At 42.2% G+C, this 17,766-nt stretch overlaps 2 long non-coding RNA genes and 1 pseudogene across 2 annotated transcripts; 1 reads left to right on the top strand and 2 right to left on the bottom strand.

Moving 5' to 3' along the window:
- Positions 1-2,850: 2,850 nt before the first annotated feature.
- LOC148928518 (uncharacterized) lies at positions 2,851-4,708 on the bottom strand (annotated as a pseudogene).
- An 893-nt stretch (positions 4,709-5,601) lies between these two features.
- LOC148928516 (uncharacterized) lies at positions 5,602-7,640 on the bottom strand. Its single transcript, XR_016137589.1, has 4 exons — positions 7,477-7,640; positions 7,332-7,396; positions 6,322-6,385; positions 5,602-5,855 (listed from the first exon to the last, which is right to left on the bottom strand). It is a non-coding gene; the product is annotated as an uncharacterized LOC148928516 (long non-coding RNA).
- Positions 6,660-7,571, top strand: LOC148928517 (uncharacterized). Its single transcript, XR_016137590.1, has 2 exons — positions 6,660-7,086; positions 7,192-7,571. It is a non-coding gene; the product is annotated as an uncharacterized LOC148928517 (long non-coding RNA).
- Positions 7,641-17,766: the final 10,126 nt, after the last annotated feature.

Raw genomic sequence — 17,766 nt, 5'->3', positions numbered from 1 at the left:
ATTAATATAATAATTGATAGATAAATTAAAAACTCCTAATTCACTAAAAATATATTTAAATTTCTAAAACATGCATTAAAATTTCATGAAATATCTCAAATATTAGTATTTGATCATGTTTATGATTTAGTTTAAGCATATATCTCAAATTTATCATAATTCAATGTTTTACATTTTATGAATATAACTAATTTTCATAATTATTTTTTGGATTGATCGCATGTTAATTATATCGGTAGCAACCCGATTAACCTGTTGGGCTATCCCAAAACCCGAGCTTTGAGGGTTAGGGTCAAACTTTTATAACCCGAAAGAAATCACAACCTGATTAACTCGCACCCGATTTACCTGCAACCCGAGTAGGGTTGGTCGAAGCCCGATGGCCGACCCGATTGACACCTACTTTTCATATATGCTTCATGTTGTTCTTCCTCACAATCTAAACAAAGAAAAATTTGGCGTACTAATAAATGGTTGTTTTTGCAATATTGCCAAGTAAATAAAAGTTACTGTCAATATATTTTGATTTGTACTAAATTTAACATTCTTAATTTTATTTAGTTTTAGAATAGAGTAAAAAATCTCTAATCTAAGTATACTGTCGTGGTAAAATGAGGTGGTGTGTCTCACCAATAACTCTTTAACATGTGTAATATTCATAAGAGTGAACTACATAAATGGTACCTGGTCTTTTATTTTCGCACAAAAACGGTACCTGATCTTTACTTTATATCGTTTATGGTACCTCATCACTAAAATACCCTCTTTCCAATTCAGAATGACATCCATGTCCCAGAGAGTAGTTTTGGAATTCCAATTGATGTCATTATTATTGTGGCAGATAGCTCCACTGCTATATTTGGGTTTTAGCACAAAGTCAAATCAACTTTTTTTTTCCTTTCTCTCTCTCTCTCTATATATTTTACTCAGCTCCCCTTTTGTCTGTTTCTTCTCTCTTTTCCAAAGTCGATGGACACGGATTCTGTTGGGCAGATTCGTCGAGAAGACGTTGACGAAGTTGAATCACAAAGTTGTGTAGATCGAAAGTGTGGCCCGACAGTGGGAGCTGGATGGAAAGGGAATTTTTTCTTGTATGTGTTGCTTGTTGTTCTTTAGTTATTGCAATTGCTGTTATGGTTATTAGTTTGAAAAATTAGATCTGTATATTGGAAGCTTAGTGTAATACAATTATGTTCAGTGGATGTGGGGAAGACAACTGCATTTGTTATTATTTTGGTACTACATTTGATATTATTTTGGTACTAATGGTGATAATAAAATGTGATTTACATTTGATACTATTGGTGTGTTATTATTTTGGTACTACATTTGTTATTATTTTGGTAAAATACGAATTACATTTGGTACTATTGGTGATAATAAAACGTGAATTAAATTTGTGAATACTTTATGAACGTAGGCTACATAAAAGGATCTTCTTCTTCTTCTTCTTCTTCTTCTTCTTCTTCTTCTTCTTCTTCTTCTTCTTCTTCTTCTTCCTCCTCCTCCATCCAATCCTCTGTCTCAACAACCCGTTCCATTGTGTGATTATTCTTCCCTCACATGTTATATCGTTGTGTAAATGGAACGTGGATATATATCATTTACAATTGTTTGAAAATATCAATACAATCCATGGAAATTTTACATTCAACACCCTAAAATGATTGCGAAAAGTAAGACATATCAAACATGAAAGCCAAAAATATATACGTAAAGTTCATAACCATAAACTGTAGATTACCGTGCTTACAACAAACGAAAGCTGGGTCGTAGATGCACACTATAAACAAAAATCATCACCAGTATGCCATCCCTATGGGGATACCATGTCCAAAAAATCAATAACCACCTGAAAAGCTAGGCTTCAATCGAAGTCCATAAAGTTCAAAGTTCAAGACAAAAAAAGGCAGACTGCACGTGATTTTCACAAAACGAAACACAACACCACCAAAAAATCTCACAATGACACCCTCAAGTTTAATCGGTGTTTCTGTGACGGCCACACCTCTGAGCCCTCCTGGTGATGCTTACTGGACGAGGTGGACCTGCGACTCCTGCTGTACCCCGAGCAGGCTGCCCTTTCCCTGCTGCTGGTGCTTGTCCGACTGGAGCAGCCCGCGGTGCGGCAGTTGATCGACTTGAAGATGGCCCCGCACCAGATTGCGGTTGGCTAGAAGATGCTCCACTCCTTTGCCCTCATTAACTACCTCCTTAACTTTGTTGCCAATACCAATGCCGAAGGGGAAACAAATACATTTTCTATGACTATTGAATTTAAGATTACTGCAAAATCGAGCAATGAAACAAAAAGAAGGTTTTCATGTTTGTATTGATGTATTCTCCCCCGTTGTCGGACCGTAGGATTTGGATTTTTTGGTTATATTGGGTTTGGACAAGACTGTAGAATTGAGTAAATTTTTCAAAAACTTCGGATTTATTTTTTAAAAAATATACCCAAGTCATACGAGAAAAGTCATCTATGAAAAGAAGGAAATATCGAAGACCCTGACCTCCATTGATTGGAGCGGGACCCCATACATCCGAATGAACCAAGGCAAAGGGGGTAAGTACTCGAGTATTATTCAACTTAAAAGAATGACGGTGGCTCTTAGCCAGTTAACAAGTTTCACAATCAAGAGAATTCACACCCGAGACTATTTTAGGGAACAATAACTTAAGATATCCTATGGAAGGATGCCCTAACCAACGGTGTATGAGCCAAGCCTGCTTGTCAGATCCGTTTGCAAGTAACGTCATGCTCTGTTGGGCCATCTCATCCACATAGTACATTCCACCTCGTTTAGTGCCACGCCCAACTATCGTCCCCGTCTTGATATCCTATAGCATGCAAAAACGAGGTTGCATTAGTAATTTTAATCCAAGTTCCCTTGTAGCATGACTAACAGATAGGAGTTTATGAGAAAAAGTAGGGACGAAAAGGCAGTTAGAGAGTCGGAGGGTTGGAGAAATAACAATGGTGCCTGCCCCCTCCACTGGGGGATTTGATATATATAGAAAATCCGAGGGGTCAAAGGAGATTGTGTCGGTAGCACCACAGTCAAAGATCCATCGCTTCTCTTTTTCACTAATTTTTGTGGAAGATGAGTAGGCCAAGGCTTTAAACGAGTTTTGACATGGTATAGTAGGCTGAAATTGTAGACTATTGGGGTCACTCTGGAAATTCTCGGATTTTCCAGGGTCAATATGATATTTTTCGGAAGTTATGGGGTCAATTCGAAATTTTTTGTGGTTAGATGTGGGGTTTGGGGTTGAAAAGTGGAGGTATGTTTGGGGTGGGGTTCTGGACGGTATTTTTGAAAGTTTGGGGGGAGGGGGGTTTCGAACTTAGGAGAGTTGGGGGTATTTAAAGAAAAAACACCCCCATTTCTCCCAATTCCAATCGGCGTCGCTATTTCTCCAACCTTAATCTTCTCCGCCCTAATTTCCGCCGCCCTCTCCTTCTCCTCCGCTGAGATCGTCGATGTTCCGTCGGTGGTGGCGGTCACCAGAGCAGGGTTACCTTATGACCAAACCCTAGCCACCGAAACGGAGGCGATTGCCTTCTTCTCGTCGACTCCGCCTTTTCCGTTGGGCTGGCTGGCGTTTCCCGCAGTGTTGGGTTGGCCGCCGCTGCCCACCGTGCTGTCAACGCTGGTAGCGTGGTCCACAATGGCCGCCGCCGCCGTTCCCCTTCCTCATCGATTCCGATTTTGCCTGTTCTTCTTCATATCCTCCCACCAATCGGAAAATCCATGAAGGTGGAAGCATGTATCCGGCGTGTGCTTCTTTCCACTGCAATGGCTGCACGTCAGTTTATTCTTGTCGGGATTGGAGGATTTGGGCGGCGGAGGTGGTCTGCTCCGATCGACAGCTGCTAAACCGACTCCAATGCCGGTTTCTCGCAGGTCTCCTAGGGGTTTTAGAACCCGTTCATTGGCAGATTCGCGCCTCACCAACCCATATGCACTTCGCACAGTGGGTAACGGATCTTTGTTCAAGATCTTTCTTTTAATTGTATCGTATCTGTCGTCAAGAGCCCATAGGAATTGGTACAGCCTATGTCTCTGGGTGATTTTGTTATACTTTTCGATGGTTGAAGGGGTATCCATTGGGTTTGGATCCCTTTCATCAATGGTCATCTAGAGATCTTGGAGCTTATTCCACAAACACTCGAGGCTCATGCTTCCCAGTTTTATGGTGTAGGCTTGTCGGTGTAAATCTGAAACTTGGAAGGGGTCAGTCCTGCTTCCATACGTGATGGCTAGACCTTCCCATAAGTCTCGAGCCGTCACATATTGTGAGACTTCGTTGACGAGATTAGCCTCAATGTTGTTGATAATCTAATTGAAGCAGCAATTATCCCTCTGCTCCCATTTAGCATATCCGGGATCACCGATTGGAGGGGGGCCGTAACTCCATTGATGTGAGATGACAATCCCTTGCCTCCAATTGCTCGCTTCATCAGAGTTGTCCAGATGGAGTAGTTGTCTCCATTGAGTTTGCTTTGCACATGTACCTCACCCAATGATTCAGGTTGATTTGAGGGTGGAGGTGGAGGTGGTGGCTGTTCTGTGGCTTTTGGTTGAAAGTTGATTTGCTTCAGGAATTCTGCCAATTGGGCAGCGAATTCTCCTGGGAAATTTGTTAGAGGTTGGTTGGTGTTTGTAGCTTCTGAGTCAGATTCTGACTTGGCTATTTCTCTGTTTTTGCAGGTTTATAAATGGCCGGGAAAGGTATATCCGGGACAGTGATGAGATTTTTCTGAGTCCCACACTGTTGTAACCTGCTCTTATACCATCTTAAAGATGGTAATCGAGAGAGGCAATGTATGGAAGAGATAATATGGTGGCAAAGTTGTAGAGAGTAGGAATATTTGATTGTATTTTCTTTGTTGTATTTCAGATGTTTACAGCTTTACAACAACCCCATTTATAGGGCTTATACAATCATGGGGTGCATCCCCCTTCATTCTAGGAACTACCCAATGTTAATTATTCTCCTAGGAAAGGTATTATTAGTATTAATTGAAACACCAATTACCAATTAGTTGGTAATTGCTACTAGCCGTTAGGCTCCCTTTGACAGAATATATTCTGTCCACGACCACGGATGTCCCACGTCTCCTCGTCTACGTCTATTATGTGTGGAGCTTCATTGGTAGAGGAGGAGCCAACCCCGGATCTGGAAGCTTTCGATTTTGAAGGCGATGCCCGCCCTCTTTTTTTGGGAGGCATTTCTCACCGTATAGCGTCAAAGCACAACACCGTTTGCGTCTTCGACGGTCGATTTCTTCTGGGTTGAAATGGAAGGGAGGGAGAACGAGAGTGGTAGATTAAACGATGGAGGAAATTCAAGTGAGAGAGTGAGAGTGGAAGATGAAGTGGCGTGGTGGAAGGAATTTGAGTGAGAAAGTGAAATCAGAAATGAAATTGTAGAGGTGTCCACCTCCCATTCAACTAAAACATAGTAGTAAGAAAGAAAAAAATATGTTACTGTGCATAAGATCAAATGTCACGACCGCATTTTCTAAGGATAGAAAACACGGTGAATCGCGACTAGGGGAGGATAAAAGAAGCAGGAAAGAAAGGGAAAAACAACGAAACTCGACCAAAGCTCAATATAATAGAAGTAGCTCAAATAAAAACAGAGTATTATTTCGACAATCAACAACTCAAAAAGATATTATCTCAACTTAACATTAACTCTAACATTAACTCAAAAGAAACAACATTCAGCGGAAGCATTAGAGAGAAGAATTATACTATGTATGAAGATATAATATATTCAAAATCTTTATTTGTTATCTTCTTCACTTTTATGCTCAACACCCACCGCGCTCGTCACAGCTCAACCTGCACATTTTTAAAAAGAAAAATGCAGGGCTGAGTACTTGATGCACTCAGTGGACTCATGCCGAAAACATTTTATAAAAAGTATTTATCATGCCACCATTGAGTGAACTCGGGGTTTAACTTTGAAAAATGCCCAAGACACTAAAAACCATTTTCATCGTAAAAGTCGGTTGATCAACCATTTTCCCATAGATGTCTACCATATCTGATCCATTGATGACACGGAATGTGGCCAAATTCCAAGTCACTAGACCGGCTGACCCAAAAGACGGCTCACGATCCCCATTGGTGTACACTAGCCTGAGTAGGGACTCACTCCCTAGTCAGACCCGAATTCGATTATCCATAGATGGCAAAAGCCACAGCAGATAGGTTCCATAGATAAAACAAAACACGGCATGACAAATATTCATTTTCACATAAAAATATACTTAGGGCATTGCCCTTATTTAAAAAGAAAGTCCACCTCACAAGCTTAACTCCTCAAACACTTTCTTGTTCCCAGCCGCAACAACGTGCACAAGTTCACCCTTTCCGAAAAAACATGATATGCAAAAATTTAGACTTTGTGCAGATAAAACTTAACAACGATGCATGCATCCTATGCGTGTGCTCAAAATTTCCTTCATTTATTTCCTTAGAAACTATATACACACAAATAAAGTCTCGCATCTTATGGTCCAAAACTTAAGTAATTCGCCAACAATTAGTAATTAATTCCAAACATTTTTAATTAACTAGCCAACAATATACTTAATACTCCCACATCTTTACACGTCTACTACTCCCGTCTCAACTCCATACACCATACTGCCAATCCACTCAAACAATTAAGCTGGCCCACTCTTAAACAAATGCCCAGTAGGCCGAATTTAATTAGAGGCCCAATTACACAAACGAACGAAAAAGAAACAGCAACTCTTTCTCCTTCTAAAACACCCACACGTCCTTTACTCCATCTAAAACCAGCAACTCTCATCCTCTCTCTAAAAACACCCACTCTTTCTCTTCCGACTCCTTTCAATACAGAAGCTAAAGTCCAACAACTAATCTGCACTCTACCGCTCACTTCTCCTTCGTTCCCATCGCACTGCCCCGTCTTGTCCAGCTCCGCCGTTGCCTCTCCTTCGCACCGCTGCTGCAGTCTGCCGTCGTCGCTGCAGAAGCTCCAGCGGCAGCAGCAGCCGCCGCCTCCAGCCGAGCAGCTGCTGCCCTCTCTCTTCTCAAGTTGGTAAGTCCGTCCCCCTTTTCCCCACTCAAAACTATTCTTTTATTGATTCCACAGTTTTATTAAATTTCAGAGTGGATTAACAAATTTGCAAACGATTTGATTCAGAGAGGACTAAAGCACTTCAACTATAAGAATTAAAGATTGAAACTTTATCAAGAAGAATCATTCCACAGTTCAGAAATTCAATTTGGTGGACTACCACGAATGTATGGAACTATAACATGGAGTTTAAGAAAAGATGATACCTTTGGGAGGAAGGGGATTTGCACAAGCAGAAGGTATTAACGATCACAACCCTCCCAGTTTCAAACTGCAATATTACGGAATTGACTACAAAATCAATATGACTAAGCGAAGGCTTATTATTCATGGAATTGGGGAAAAATATACCTTTTGTGGAAGAGAAGAAGCTGCACAAGAATTTTGGAACGACGTTGATAAATGACTGAGATTATGAGAAGGGATATATATAACAATTATGTGGAGATTTGGTTTGTTGGAGAGATTTTAGGGAGTGGAGATATGGAGAAAAACCGATTGGTGATGGGGTTGGGATAATCATATTTGACCGAGCAGTTGACTGCAAATTTGAATTGCCTAATTTATTTTTGGGCTTCTCAAAAACATGTCTTCAAAAAAAATAATCAAGAATTGGGCTAGTAAACAAGATTATTACTTAGGCCCACATTTAGATTTATTTTCCATCGTTGGTATCCTATGTCTCGCTCTTTGGTTTCTATTCGCATCTTTCTCACTGGTCGTAAGTCGAGTCCTTCAAACGTATAAAGCTTTTAAAAAAAATTTGGTTGTACAAACGATGTCTTTGAGAACGAATAAAAAGGTAGAAAAAGTTGGGGTGTTACATCAAATCATCAGAAAATTCGCTCCTAACACTCTGCATAGATCAAATCATCAGAAAACTCGCTCCTGACACACTGCATATATGCAAAAATCAGACATTTTTTATTTCCAAAATTACCCCACCCAACTAATTTGTCCTCACGGGGTAATTTGGGGTGAAATTTATGCGAGGTACCAAATTTGTGATTAATAGGTACCATAAATGATACTACCTCCGTCCCCCAAAATTTGCTACACTTTGACCCGACACGGGTTTTAAGAAATGTAATGGAAAGTGAGTTGAAAAAGTTGGTGGGATGTGGGTCCTACTTTTAAAGTATTAGTTTTATAATAAAATGTGAGTAGGAATGAGTTAGTGGAATATGGGGTCCACTACCAAAAGTGGTAAAAGTGAAGTGTATCAAATTTTCAGGGACGGACTGAAATGGTAATATGTATCAAATTTTCAGGGACAGAGGTAATATAAAATAAAGATCAGGTACCGTTTTTGTGCGAAAGTGAAAGATCAGGTACCATTTATGTAGTTCACTCTAAAGGATCCACATTAAGCTAAATTAGCATTTAATGTTATAAATTCTCATATAATGGATTCCATCTTGCCATATTGGAGTCCATTTCCAATATTAATGATCGAATAATTAATTAATTACAAAATGATCTCCAATCTAATAGGAGTAGCAATATTTTCACAATTACATCCTTTAGACCAAGTTAATTTGTTTTCTAACATCTAATGAATTTGATATGCAGGTTGATAGAAGTCTATTTATTGTTATAATTAAAGAGATGTGTGAGAGTGGGGTATATATCTAATTGATTGAGCCATCAATTGAAGTTAATTGTTTGGGCTGCAATTAGAATTGTTGGGGCCTATAAATGCCACAAGGGGTTTGGGCTAATAGTTAATTGAAGGGATTAACTCAGTGAGAACCAAATCAATTAATTAGTTCTGAAATTTGGGTTATTTGCTTATAAATATATTAACTTTCAATATTTTTTTTATTTTTTCCTTAAATTTTTATTTTTGAATGTAAATACATGAACTATGAATTTTTTTTGATTTTTCCCCGACAAATAATTCCTACCAAATCAAAGCTGATGTAGAATACACTTGGTACATTACCATCTACGTGACGAAAGGTGTCAAATCAATATGACATGTTATTAGCTCGCAAATACACGAACTTTCAACATTTTCTTATTTTTTCTCAAAACATTACTTTTTTCTAATTTAAATACATAAACTATGAGTTTTTTTTCCCAATAAACAATTTCAATCATAGTAAAATTATTTTGTGAATTTCCCTAATTTTATTCCTTTTTAAAATTGTAATTTTTAGTATTTATATTCAAAATAAAAATTTAGGGGGAAAAAGAGTATTGAAAGTTCATGTATTTACATGCAAATAACCCTTATTTAATTGCGAAAATTTCCAAGAAAAATACTAGCGATCAAGGAGGGATTTTGGAGACGCTAGCGGCCAGCCGGCGTACCACACGATACCTTGGGCGGCCACGAATAGTTGAAAATACGCGAATATGAGCCTTCCTGATTTTCTCTAGGGTGGAATAACAAATAAAGGAACTTAATTAGGGTGCATGCATTCTAATAAGATGTGTTCTGGATCTGATAAATGTGTTGTTACTTTTACTTTAAAAATAAGATTTTTCCGCGAAATATTAAGAGCTGCAGCATCGCGGACGATGGGTAACCCATCGTCCGCGCCCGATACATCGTCCGCCACTGTGGACGAGGCGGACGATGGGTCACGGACGATGCGACGCGGTTTAGTTTTTTTTTTTTAATTTTATTAAATTTTCAAAACCTATATATTCCACTTTCACTTCATTTTTCACACTTCATTTTTCTCACTTCACTCTCATCAAATTCACTACATTTTCAAGCAAAATGGATTCCGGAGATTATCCAAATAGTCCGATGTTCGGTGGTGCACGATGGTCGGGTACAGAACCCGACGAATACCGGCCATTCGACACCAGCGCCGAGTACAATCCCAACTTTTCCACCGACTCATATGGGCTGTTTGACATGGAACCGTCTCCACACCGCCCCTCCGCCGCCGCCGCACCCCGCGGCCGGCCCGCCGCCGCCGCTTCTGGGTCCGCCACCAAGAAGAAGCGGAACAAGGCACGAGCCCAGAAGTTGCCTACAACGGAGGTATGTGAAGAGTTCGCCCCGGGAAGGACGAACTACTCCGACCCCGTATCCATCGTCTTGACGAGATGTTGGATTGATGTTTCGGAGGATCCGGTGTACGCCAACAACCAGATGGTGACTGCGTATTGGGAGCGCATCGCCGAGAAATACAACGCGGCCAAGCCGGCGAACGCGTACAAGCGCCACAGGGAGCAGCTCCGCAAGCACTGGGATAAAATAAAGAAGCGGGTAAATTTGTTTGCGGGGGAGTACGAGAAGTGCGAGAGGGAGCAGGCCAGTGGCGAGAGTCTCGCGGATGTGCGGGACAAAGCGATGCAGTCGTACATTTCATTGTACGGAGATTTCAAGCACTGCCATTGACAGGTCCAAAGAGTGCAGTGCAGGTTTGTACTGTGATATGTGTCACTCGATCTAATAGGTCCAGAGGATTCTACTAGACTTCAGAGGCTAGAAGATCATGAGACTTATCAGAAAGGGGTCGTTGGGTGCACTCTGTCCCTTCAAAAACCTCAACCCACTATACTACAACTAGCACAGGGAAGTAAAGGATCGATCCCACGAGGAAGCAGGTGTCACGGAACTGTAATTGAGGATGTTTTGGGAAAGGGTTGGCTGCTGCCACACAATTTTTGTTGGTCGAGAACTTAAAACTACTGGGTCTGAGAGATAAGCGAAACTTTACTCTACCTACTGGGTCTAATAGATCAGAAGAAATTTTACTCTACCTACTGGGTCTAAGAAACGAAAGCGTACGGAACATACATGACTCAGAGAAAGTGAGATATTTTTAAGTTCTAAGACAGCTGGGGTAAACTTAACTAGACAGACTTTCCTAATTTGGGCAAACAAGCATAAAGCGAAAAGCAAGACAAATTTCCGTAAACTACCAGGGTCTGGAAAAGCATGCAGAAAAGTAAAAGAGACAAAGTAGATCGTACTGACAGGTCTAGCAGATATGCAGAAAAAGTAAAGTACATGCAGAAAAGTACTGACATTTGGTTCTAACTACCAACAACTTCATCTTCTTCGGGAATCAAACGAGAATAGCAGATAAAACAGGGTATTAAACACCATGAAAACAGAGCAACCTTAAATCTAAACTTAAAACAAGACTTAGAACGAGAAATTAAAGCCTAAACTAACAGATCTACGCTACTGGACCTAAAGGATGCAGAAACAGAAAGTAAATACCCATAATCATGCATAACGTAAACATCAAACACCAAATATGTGAAACTCCAACTTCGAAACACCAAGATTCAACAAATCCAAACATCTTCATATGCAAATTCCCAACCTCCAACAACAAACACAGATCTCAGCTCCAAACATCCAACAACAAACAAGAACGAAAGCTAAAAACAAGAGATAAACATAAACGCAGAGATATTCAACCAAAAGCAAATATAAACTTCCATAATAACTAGAAATAAGTCTGAATCCAGCATATCAAAGCAAGAAACTAGAGTTGTGAAACTTAGAAATCAACAAGGTACTAAACGAAAGCAAATAAAATTGTTTCTTCGCCTCCACAAGGCGGTGTTACACAGCAAAATAACAACGATGACGATGAGAACCACGGTGGCCAGAATCCTCCATGTCCAAGTGCGCAACAGTCGAAATGAGAAACTTGAAGTGTGGAACTAAAGCATGGAATGAAAGCTAGAGCTAAGAAAGTGCAGAAGTGGCTGTTGACCGATCCCCTCCCCTTTTGTTCTTCAAGGTTGAGCTCTTTATATATGTGAGGCTCTGATCCCTAGGGTATCCCTCCGGTGATTTTACGCCCTTGCCCTTGAGTAAGACTCTTTAAGATATTGCTCTCGCTCCATTCTGCTCCTGTCGCCAACTTTTGATTCTCCCAGGTCTGAACGACGACTTCTGACTTTTGCTTCAATTTCATCTCTTTTGCATCTGCCAGGTCAGGTAACAACAACTCCTGGGTCCGACAGATTTACTACGCACCTGAACTCAATAACGCACATTAGCGCCCCAAATGCACAGAATTTTAACCCTAAACCGATGCATGAAACGAGCCTTATCAAACTGCTCACACTTAAACCATACTTGCCCTCAAGTATGAAGACAAGAAAACGGAATAAGGCACGTTTCAATGCATGGTTTCCCCTTAACCGACTCTACTAAAAAAAAGACTCAAACTACTAGACCTAGACGCTAAGGACTCAGACAAAGGAAACAGATAAAAACACATAAACATATAATTGCACAAACTGGTTCATTTTCTAGCAGTCATCCCCACAAGATTAAGGTCAATTCAAGAACCTACAGTCTCCGAATCTTCCCCTTCCCTTCTTCTATCTAATCGGTTTGTCAGTTTGTCAAGATAGCCCTTAACTTCACTAACTGTTGGATTCGCTCGATCACTCGTTCCTCACCAGGGATGTTAGGATTGTTCGCTCTTTATATGCCATACCACTGATGCCTCGGGTCAGATAGTTCCCCTGTCTTAGCTCTTATTATAATTTTCTCCTTCCCTCCTGGACTTCGTCCAGCTTATACCTCCCTGGACTTCGTCCAGCTTATAACTCCAAATTTATTTATTTATTTATTTATTATTATTTTTTTATCTGGACCTTGTTCCAGTTTATTCCTCCCTTTTTAGACCCTGGACTTCGTCCAGCTTATACCTCCAGTACCCTTCCCCTAGGCCCGAGAGGTTACTTCTATCACCAAAACTTTTCTCCTTCTAAGTTCTTTCCCTAAGCATCAAGTGGCAGCCCTCTCATTTTTTTGTTAGTATGAAGTGTTTAAGGCTTATAACTCACTTTTATGAAGGGCTTCACAGCTAGATTAGTCGAGGCGTATTCTATCGTCCTTACTTCATCCAAACCGATTTTGATTTATTAAGGAAAAGGGCATCAAAGTTGACATGCATTCTCTCTTCAATCACTCTCACTAAGGGGCTTTGCTTTCTATTCACCAGTTATGCATAAACACATAATTTCCTACTAACTGACTACTACTAACTCCTAGACCTAGTAAACAAACACATATAATTGACACTAACTTGCACTAACTCCTTCCCCCCTCCCACTTCACCATGCTTGTCCCCAAGCATTTTTTGTGAAGTGGAAAACAGGGCTAAGTTAGTGCGACACCTAACAGACTCACAAAACACATATTAAAAAAAACAAACTTCTCACACTTAGACCGAGCATCGGGCTAAGTGGGAGAAGGTACACAAATTAACAAACACCAAAGCATGCTATATAAAAACAAACTTCTCACACTTAGACCGAGCATCGGGCTAAGTGTGAGAAGATAGCTAACACGTATATACATAAAGATAACACAAGTATTCACAGACACATAAAAAAAACGGCATGCTTTGTAAAAAAAACGAACTAAAACATAAAAAGACGTAAAAAGAAAAACTAAAATTTAAAATTACTTGGTTGGAGGGGGGTCAATTCTGGCTCTGGTCCCCCGTGGGACCAGACTTCTTGGGCATCGTCTTTGCTTTCTTCTGGCTGGTCTTGGGTTCATCATCCTTTTTGGCCTTCTGTTCCCCTGGCCTGGGGGTATTCTTCTTCACTGGTACGCTGGTTGTGGTCTCACTGTCCTTTCTCTTCTTATCTGGTGGCATTCCTTGGGTGCTGGGGGCTGTCTTCTCTGGGGTAGCTCCTGGGGTCAGTTGCCTAGATTCTGTGGGCAACTTGGGAGGCATGCGCTGCTGCTGGGCCCGGAGGATCTTTTGGTCAACCACAGTGACCATCTTCATCATTGTCTCCACGGCCTGGGCCATCTTGTCAGCTTGCGCGGCCATCATCTCCCTCTGAGCCACCGCCTCTTGGTGCAGCTTCAGCAAGATCTCTTGTTGCTGCACCGTATTTGCTCCCAGCTTCAACATCGTTTCCTCCATTCTCGTCCGCCACCCTTCGTCTTCCACCTTCTCTTCTCCTTCATCATCTACCTTCTCTGTCTTTATCTTCACTCCGTCAGCTTTCCCTACTTCGTAAAATCTCAAGACGCCGTCCTTCATTATCGTCAATCCCTTGTTGAAGAAGAACGGGAGATCGAAGTATCCTGGATCGCTACACATTGGCAGGTTGATGACTGAGTTGGCTATCTTCATTGACACATTTCTCTGGAGGTATGCTCCCAGCAAGTTGCACGTGTAGAGATGGCGGTCGGAGTGAGTTCTGACTCTCTGGCACGCATAGGCAGTCCAGTACTCGAGGTGGACCTTCACATTGTTCAGCATGCACCACATGAAATACAGCTCTGGAGTAGTGAGGGTTGCACCCACTTGACCCAAGAGATTGTACCCGATATATACTTGTGCTAATCGGAGTACAGGGTCAGTGATGTTCATCCCCTTCGATGCGCTTGTCTTGAACTTGGCCACCTTCTTGTGGGCAACCATCCTCCAGGCCTGCTCAGCATCGAAGCCAGCTGTATTCTTGGGCGCGCCGATCTCTCTCTCATTCCACGCTCCTTCTTCCTCCTCCTCGGGTGTCAGTAGCCCCAGTCTCAACGACCACTCCCTTATACTCATTTCCATCTCCTCGTTGAATATCCTGAAGGAGATTGTGTCCGCATCGAGATCCGTAGATTGTTTGAACTTGAATGATGTGAAGAACTCCTTGGCCAGAGCCACCGGCACCTCCGCATTGCTGTGGTTGAGAAGCCACTCAAACCCGATGCTTTTGAAGTAGGAAATGAACTTCTTCTCCACTCCCAGTTCCTCCAGGTCTGAGAGGCACAACTTCTTTCCGGACTTCGTTGATTTTTCGTTCGTGGCTCGGCCATCACATGCCTTCTGCAGCTTTGGGTCCTCAAACTGGACCATGGCTTCCAACAACCTCTTGGTCACAAGGACCTCCATCGTCTCAAACGGGCTCTCTTCCACGGCTGTTATCTCAGCCTCCTCTTTGTCTGTTGGATGGGCAAACGGCACACGGATCGCCTCTGGCTCGCTAATCACCACAGTGGTGTTCGCGGGGCGAGATTTCTTCTGCTGGGGCTTAGCAGTATGCTTCCCCTTCCTTTTCCTCTCAGCCTCGTATCTCGTCTCCATAGCCTCTGGAGAGATCTCCTTCTCAGCTGCCACAGTCTCCTGGACCGGGGGAATACCTTCCTCAGTCTCCTCTATGTCCTCCAGCCTCAGGCGCTTGGATCTGCCTGCCTCTGCCTCATCCACTTGCTTTCTGTTCAGACGGGATTGCCTCCTCGTCATCCTCTCATCCGTCGGAGTTACTTGTTCATCAGTAGTCGTATCGTCCACCACGACGATGTCAGTCTCGATTTCTTCACAAACATTCTCGGCATCTTGCTTATCGCCTTCTCTTCCTTCCTCCTCATTTTCAACTTCCTTCTCGGTCTCCTCAACAACAACTTCCTCATCAACACCTTCACCTTCTTTCTCAGCCTCCTTGTCAACACCCGTCTCACCTTCTCCACCTACGCTACCTTCACTACCCTTCCCATCATCTTCAGTCTCCTCCATACCCTGTTCTTCACTCGCTTCCACCTTCCCTGTTTCTTCCTGGCCCACTTCCTCTGTTTTATCACTCTCCCCACCATCTCTACCCTCCTCCTGTTCCCTTACATCCCCTGACCCAGCGGCCTCTACGTCCGGTATTTCTTCATGCTCTCCTAGACTACCCCCTCCCTCTTCTTTCTCCGGTTCCTCCGTCTCTATCCTATCACCCTCCTCAGCATCAGTTTCTTCTATATTTTCAGAGGGTTCGGCGTGGGGCTCAGTTCTGTTTGAGGAATATTGTGTGGGGGGTTCGTCTCTTGAGTTAGGGTTTCGGGTAAAATTTGGGGGTTTTCTGTGTCTGTGGGTAAGGTTTGTGCAGTGGGTGTTTCGATTAATGTATGGGGTCTTGGTGGAATTGTAAGTGGGGTTAGGGCAGGAATTACCTCTTCTTGTTTCCGGCATGCCTCCGACATTTTTGCGAAGAATTTGCTCGCCTTCGGCCCCTTCCTGAACTTCCTCATGAATTCTTCTATGACTTCCTCGGGATCCGGTTCTACTTCTTCGGATTTCGCCTCGGCGGGGTTTTCTTGTCCCGTGTTTTGCTGTGGTTGCACTACAGTCGGTATGGGCTGCGGTAGAAGTTTCGGTGCAGTGGGGTTTTCTTCTGGTGGCGGCGTGGGTGTTTTCTCTGCCATGGGAGCCGAACTCGTCGCCTCCGTCACCTTCTTTGTGGTCTTTTTCTTTGGTGGGTTTTTCCCGCGGGCTGTGCGCACCGATGGATTTCTCTGCATCTTTATCTACTGTGGTGGTTTACGGCGGTGTCTTTGTGGTGGTGGCTAACGGCGGTGATTAATGGTTCTCGGATCTGCAGAGAGAAAGAAAGGTTTGAGAATTAGAAATTATGAGAAAATAATTTTAGGTGAGGGAAGTTATATAGTTTGTTTAGGGAAGTTATTTTAGGAGAAAGAAAATGAAAGGAAAATAAAATGATTAAAAGGAAAAGAAAACGGAAATAAAATAAAAATAAAAATAAAATAAAAGAAGGAATATCATGATTGGTTGCAGGCGAACGGTCGCGTCTCTGACGCGAGCAACCGTACGCCTCGCCAGCTTTTTAAAATTCAAAATTCAAACTTCCCCCTGATTTTCCTCACTTCCCTCTGACCTGGTAACTTGAAACACTTAGTAAAGATAATGAAATCTGTTGAACATCTGGGTCAAAGAGATGAGCCTTTCACGCTTGTGCATTTCCACAGACGATCAGAACTTTCAAAAATCTTTTTGGGTTTTAGAAGTATATAATTTTTTTATATTTTCATAAAAAAAACTTATTCATGTTATTTACACCTAAATGTTTTAAATATTCTTGTGAATTAACTGGTCCAGTCAGCTGATCGAAAACTTTACCCTATCTACCTGACCCAGTAATTCCCGAAGAATATTTAAACATGGCTTACTAGGCAATAGTGGAAGGTATGTGGAGTGGAATTTCTTCCACTTCACACAACTCCGAACTATCCCTAAACACTTTCACTCTATGTCCATTAACAAGGAACGGAACAGAGTTAGCATTGACTCCCTGAATTTCCACTGCTCCATGCGGTCGAATGCTAACGATTGTGTAAGGCCCTATCCATTTTGACTTCAGCTTCCCAGGCATGAGCTTGAGCTTTGATTGAAAAAGGAGTACTTTCTGCCCAACCTGCAGCTCCTTGACCCGGAGGTTTTTATCATGCCAGAGTTTGGTCCTCTCCTTATACCACATGGCTGAGTCATATGACTCCATCCTCAATTCCTCCAGTTCCTGCAGTTGCATCTTCCTCTCTTCCTCACAGGCTTGAGCCTTCATGTTCATTTCCTTGACTGCCCAGTATGCTTTGTGCTCTATCTCCACGGGCAAGTGGCACATTTTTCCAAATACCAATCTGTAGGGTGACATTCCTATTGGTGTCTTGTAAGCGGTTCTGTAGGCCCAGAGAGCATCGTCTAGACGTTTGCTCCAGTCCTTTCTCGAGGTATTCACTGTCTTCTCTAGGATCCCCTTTATTTCTCGATTCGAGATTTCAGCCTGCCCATTGGACTGGGGATGATACGGAGTAGATAACCGATGGTGGACTCCATACTTTCTCATCAGCGCTTCAATCGTCCTATTACAGAAGTGAGTCCCTTGGTCCGAGATGATCGCTCGGGGCACGCC

This window comes from Salvia hispanica, chromosome 4 (genome assembly GCF_029641045.1).
Source record: "Salvia hispanica isolate PSC_SH4W2 chromosome 4, Shi_PSC_v1, whole genome shotgun sequence".
Lineage (NCBI taxonomy): Eukaryota > Viridiplantae > Streptophyta > Magnoliopsida > Lamiales > Lamiaceae > Salvia > Salvia hispanica.
Note: the sequence above shows the minus strand (reverse complement) of the source record. Positions and strands in the feature narration are given on the sequence as shown.